General features: G+C 35.2%; 1 long non-coding RNA gene across 4 annotated transcripts; it reads right to left on the bottom strand.

Annotated features, from left to right (window-relative positions):
• Nucleotides 1–373: 373 nt before the first annotated feature.
• On the bottom strand, nucleotides 374–3,975 carry LOC113302075. 4 transcript variants are annotated; one of them, XR_003336643.1, is made up of 12 exons: nucleotides 3,606–3,975; nucleotides 3,363–3,513; nucleotides 3,166–3,269; nucleotides 2,996–3,061; nucleotides 2,506–2,601; nucleotides 2,313–2,411; nucleotides 2,107–2,169; nucleotides 1,767–1,838; nucleotides 1,244–1,514; nucleotides 1,018–1,074; nucleotides 824–880; nucleotides 374–596 (listed from the first exon to the last, which is right to left on the bottom strand). It is a non-coding gene; the product is annotated as an uncharacterized LOC113302075 (long non-coding RNA). The 4 variants fall into 4 exon arrangements; XR_003336644.1 differs by lacking the exon at nucleotides 1,767–1,838 and adding an exon at nucleotides 1,622–1,738 and having other exon boundaries at nucleotides 3,445–3,513; XR_003336641.1 differs by having other exon boundaries at nucleotides 3,445–3,513; nucleotides 3,606–3,974.
• Between the last annotated feature and the right edge of the window lie 1,999 nt (nucleotides 3,976–5,974).

Genomic DNA, 5,974 nt, shown 5'->3' with positions numbered 1-5,974 from the left:
TTGCCTGACCCAATTACAGTGTAAAAATGTTAGAGCTAGCTCGGTTGCACTAGTGGAAAATAGCAGTTTCGCGACCGTCAAAGCAAGTCAGAGATACGAGATAAAGACTCGCTTTGGCGGTCCGGGAAAGGGTCGTTTGTTTGAGCGTCTTTTTCATCTATGACGTGGCTATGCGGGTCGCTGAATCACTTATATCAATGACCGATTCCAACGGTCAATAGATTAGGACTGATCCTCATCGGTCATAATATACTTTCAATATAATTAAAAAAAAAAGGATTCAGATTGGCTGACTGAATCTGACTGGTCAAATGAAACCAAATTAAATTCAAATGAGAAGCCAAATCTAAATCAAATGAGAACCAAATTCAAATTGCACACAAATGGTCTTTCAATTCAACATTCAATAGGTTCAAATTACACATAAAAGGTATAAAATCTTAACTTCAGACCAATTTAAGTTCTTACAACCAGAAAAGTAATTAAGTTCTAAGACTCGGTTACAAAATGATAAACTAATAATCGATTGATTAAACAGCAAAACAATAAACTTCCGGATGATGATGAACTTAAGCCATACTTTTAGAATGGTGTACCTGCAGCAAAAATAAGTTCTTAACATCACAACCACTATAAAACCAAGAAGCATGTAAACCAAAAAGCATGTAAACGATAAGCATGTAGACTATATTAGCTGAGCAGGTTCAGTTAATTCAGAAATTTGGATTGCGTCATAAATTAATGCAAGTAATCGTTATAAGTCCTGGGACAGATCTAACTTTAACGTTATGAAGTGTGTTTAGTTCATAAAAATAAAACAGACCTTAGAGCTCCATTGTACTGCATTTGCCCAGACCAGTAGTATGCATCTCTTTGCATACTGCACAAGGATAAATGATTGGCTTAACCCAAGTTTTGATGAATATGAAAAATGAAGGAAGAACAAAACAAGCAAGGTGATTTTCTAAGATTCACCAGACTATATTGGTTCTGTACTATGATATCAAAAACAATCACCTGCTGATGTGATGTTTGTGCTGCTGACTGGATTGTTGGATGAGTACCTTTCATAACCTGTATCCAAGGACAAAGGTTTGCAGATTAGATTGATAAATTATATCAGACTCGGTAGTTATAACAATGTATATATGCAAAGCCAAAAGAACACACAGAGATAAATTATCATCCATGCGACAGAGTAGGATAGGACAAAAACTAGAATTTTGAATTTTCAGAATTTTACCTTACAGAGCCGAGAGTAAGGACAAGTTTCACTCCCTGACCACTAAGTTGCAACATCATTGCACGAGACAAACGCAACATTTGAATAATGTACCTAAACTGAGACAAACAAACAGAAAAATAATTCAGATATAAGAACGAACTTGTTGTACAAAAACAATTTTTAAGAAAAGATTCCAAAATCCTCGACTATATATCCCAGCAAGTCCAAATGTATAAACTTGGTGAATCCACGACTGATGCAACCGGAGTGAGATGCATGGTTATACCCCCTGCAGAAAACAACACCAATGAGCTACCTATAGAGATTCAGTTCAAAGAAGACATCCGAGCCACAATCTATAATGTATACTTCAGCAAACAAACACTGGTTAATCACCATGCCATGGTGACTCAAACAAGAAAGTTTGAACTTTAAACTGCTTTGTGGCAGATGCGGCGATGAGAGGATCACAAAACAGTTGCTCTAACAAGCATGAAAGGGAACTTCAGCAAGCTGCAGAGAGAAGCAGGGGTAAGTTTACCTTAGCTTAGTTAAATCAAAAATAGCTCCATAACTCCAATCTTATTAACACCATCAATAGTAAACTTTTCAACTGCGAGCACAACAATTAAGTAAATTAGATAGCAGGAGACCATGGGATTTTATTTGAATCAATGAAACTTTGGACTGATGAAATAAGAAGCATGATTGAGTGAGAGTAGTATTATGTGTCCTACTAGGAAAACAATGGTACATGATCCTAGTTGAATCAATGTAAAATCAAGCACACCTTAAGCCATTCATGAAAACCGGAACCTATAAAACACAAAATTGAAGGATACCAGACTATTGTTCAAGTTACGGTAAAGAATCAAGCTTACCCTGTTTATATCGTAAAGTGCTTCCACCATTTTTGTGGATATGTTACCCACCACACCAGCTACCTAAAAACCCCAATGAACCGTAATCAGTAAGACATAATGATCAAAAACATAGAACAAGCTGGCAAAAAGGCAAAAGTTAAGAATACAAATATTTTAAGAAATTCATTAGACTGTATATATACAACTTTTAGAATCCAACAAACCTTTTTCCAGTCTTTCCCATACTTTCGAAATGGTTCGTAGAAGCATTTAAGCTCTTCCTTGCTCCACTCGGGTCCTAACATGTCAGTTAGTTTCCCCTTCTGCACAACAAAAGTAATTCATCTGTAAGTATATATGTTAATAATACAAACAACATTGAATTTAGATTTAAAAACGCAAGGAGAAGTGACCGACCCTTTGTCCTACTTATGTTTTTTCGCATGCTCGCTTTGCCTGTTTTTTTGATGCTGCTGGGGCATCATCACTTTCTCGGTCACTTTCTCTCCCATCCTAACCATTATCAAATTTATCAACTTCAGTTTCATGATAAGTATTCAATGAAGGTGCAGGACAAAAACAACTACAAATGGAAAGACAAGTAGTAACGTCTAGATTGACTACAATAGATAGCTAATATACGGAGTATACAAATTCAATTGTTGTGAACCTTCACTTATAAAAGTACGAAATTGACATAATGCTCTTTCTTAGCAATACAATGCTTGAATCTTATCGTTTTACTAATTTTTTTTCACTTCTTTCCAGAACAAGTTCACAAGAGAAGTCATGCAAAGCCGTAACAACCAGTTCCCATGTTAATTAGGACAGCACAAGAAGAAAAAAACAATACCATGAACTACAGCCTGTTTCTAAACCCCAACGAGATAAGAAAACAGTAAATTACCTGATTTCCAACAAGAATCCCAATAGAAAATCCTTTGGCGAGTGGCACCTTCTTCGATACCAATGTCTAAAACACAACAACAATGATCAATTAATAAAACCCCAAAAAATGCAGCACAAATAAAACAAAAGGGCTTCACATGAACAAGAGAAAAAATTAGTAATCCGAACCTGCTTTGTTATCCTCAAATGATAAACAACATTATCGTCATAATTTTCTCCAAAATCCAGTGAAAAATCAATTTCAACTTGCACCTCTTTAGGATTAAATCTCACTTTAAAAAAAAAACCCAATAATCACAGTTAATTTCTACAATTCCAAGAAAAGAAGAAAGGAAAAATCATGACATTGAAGAGAATCTAACCACCTCTTGGAACTTTTGCAAGTTAGGGTTAAATATCAAATTATACTTTATTTTCATTATTAGATTTAGGGGTTTTGTTTCATACACTAGGAGAAGAAATCTTCTACCAACTTGATGTGCTCTTGTGACGAAAATTAGAAAAAGAAACACCTGACTGCAAAAACGAAACAAAATTACGAGAAACCAAGTCGTTTATAATACTAAAAATTTATCAAATTTATGAAACAAGAACATGATTGATATTACCATGATGATTTCAAAATCAAATCAACTAGATTTAGGGTTACAAAGTTTCCTTTAATTTCTTCAAATACATGGGTTTTGATTTTGAGATATGTGTTAAGATAAAGCTTTAATTCCTAACAGTGAGTTTCAATCTTTGAATTGAGAAACAAATCAGATTTGTAATCTAGGGTTCTCGGGGTTTCACTGATTTTGAGCTTTAGAACTTGATCGATGGAGAATATGAACAATAAGGTGTTATTGTGGTGATTGAAGTAGTGGATTGTGAATCTTTTGTCTGTGGTGAGGTGAAGACCGGAGTGAGCGGAGAAAGAAAAAAAAGGAGAAGGGATGGGTTTTGCGGTGCTAGTGAAGAGAGAGAATAACAGATAGGGTTTTCCTAGTTTAAATAAAGATAAGGATATTCTGTTAAAAAAAAAAGAAAGATAAGGATATCTTAATCCCATCGGTTTGATCAATAAGTACCAATCCCCAGACTATGATCAGCAGTCGTGGGCGGGTTGCTGAATTTAAGGGTAAAATGGTCATTATTCGAAAGCTGGGTTTAGCCGTCTCAGATATTTTCCGTATTTTTATTAAATGTGAGACTGTTTTGACTAGGCCGCGGTCTCTTACCGCTGTTGAGGGTTGGGGATGTGGGTCAGGAAAACCTCATTTTTCACTAGTGTTGAACCCACCAAGCGTTGATATGTCAAGTTTGGTAGTCATATTTTAGTATCAAAACTCATCTAGAGTCGCTTGATTAAACACTAGAATCAAATTCGTTTAGGCTAGACTAGAAAAAGTATTGGAATGTTGAGCGTACAAGTATTACTCCGAAGACCTGAAGAAAGCTGTTAGAGCATAGCTCGGTTGAACCCACCAAGCGTTGGTATGTCAAGTCTGGTTGTCATATTTTAGTGAGCCAAACCTCATTTAAAGAGTCGCTTGATTATGTACTAGAGTCAACTTCGTATAGGTTATCTTGAAACTATTAGGATATGAGACATTACAAGTATTGCGAAGACTTCAATAAGTGAAGAAGCAAGGAGCTACGACGACAGCATCATCCTTCCACTTGAGGTTAGTGATATTTGACTTGAACTGTTTCATTCCCTAACGTATCTTTCAAGTCGTGCATATTGAAAACAAAACTGCGAAGCATGAATGATTATACTCTAGTTAGACATGGTATTAAGGAATACAATACAAGGTTTATTTCTTAACCGTTAAACTTTGTACATAAGACATCGACATAATCGTTTGAATGACATTGTGATTATGTATGGGTATAAGGTGAAGATTTTATCCTAGGAAACAATGTTTTACATTTGTTTTAAGGAAGTAAATTCATGAACTTGTTTTGTGAATCGAAAGAGAAATCGCCAGACATTATTGGTATTGTTATTCATTGCATATATTTTGAACTACCAATATGTGTTATTAGTATAACCGCTCATGACTTGTTTATGTTCTAGGTAAAACTATTCACAAAGGCTTGCCTTTTGTATTGGTATGACTTTTATTAGTGAAAGCGATCTTAAGTAATCACCTGAGATGGTACGATCGATTTTGTGTTATTGGTATGACCGACTCTGGGTAAAGGGGAACCGATCCTAGTAAGAGGTGCAACCTATCACAAAGAGGAATCGATCCTTGTATGAGGTGCAACAAGTTTTTAGTAAAAAGGGAAACCGATCCTATGGACATGTGAAACACGTTTTTAGGCAAAGGGGAACCGATCCTATGGACATGTGCAACAAGTACAAGTTAGATACCATATATATGTGGAGAACCGATCCTAGTACCTAGTCAACCGAATTTTGGAAATCTAGTGTGACTATGCACAATACTCACATGGAGGTAGAACCAAAACTTGTTTTGGTAGAACCATGAAACCCATGATTTGTGATTGAGCGTTCTTGATCAATCACGTAGTTCTTGAAAGTCAGATGAACCATTTCTAAAATTGTTTGGAAGTGTGGCAAATCAGTTTCAAGATTGTAAGTATGAAATAGGACTTACAAAGTAAGGATGTCGACATACTTTGAACATGTGCAGTAACACTTATCTTTAATTGTTCAAAGTTATTCCTTAATAACTAAAGGAAGAAAATCCTAGATCGGATAAAATAAATTGAAAATCTTGTATTTAAGGTTTTTAATTTTATTTTAGGAAAACGAAAATTAGTGCATTTACTAGTTGGAGATTTTCCAAGAGATTTTCGGTCAATATTTTGGACAAAGCATTTCCAGGAATTATGGGAACCGAATCTGGAATATATTACATATCTTGAGAATATTTTCGGTTTTTGAAATTCCTTGGTGTCCAACTTCCTTGGTCTATAAATATGAAAGTTTGCATTTCGATCAACCTAATCCTCATACAGCAAG

Source organism: Papaver somniferum, chromosome 8 (assembly GCF_003573695.1).
Source record: "Papaver somniferum cultivar HN1 chromosome 8, ASM357369v1, whole genome shotgun sequence".
In the NCBI taxonomy this organism is placed as follows: domain Eukaryota; kingdom Viridiplantae; phylum Streptophyta; class Magnoliopsida; order Ranunculales; family Papaveraceae; genus Papaver; species Papaver somniferum.
Note: the sequence above shows the minus strand (reverse complement) of the source record. Positions and strands in the feature narration are given on the sequence as shown.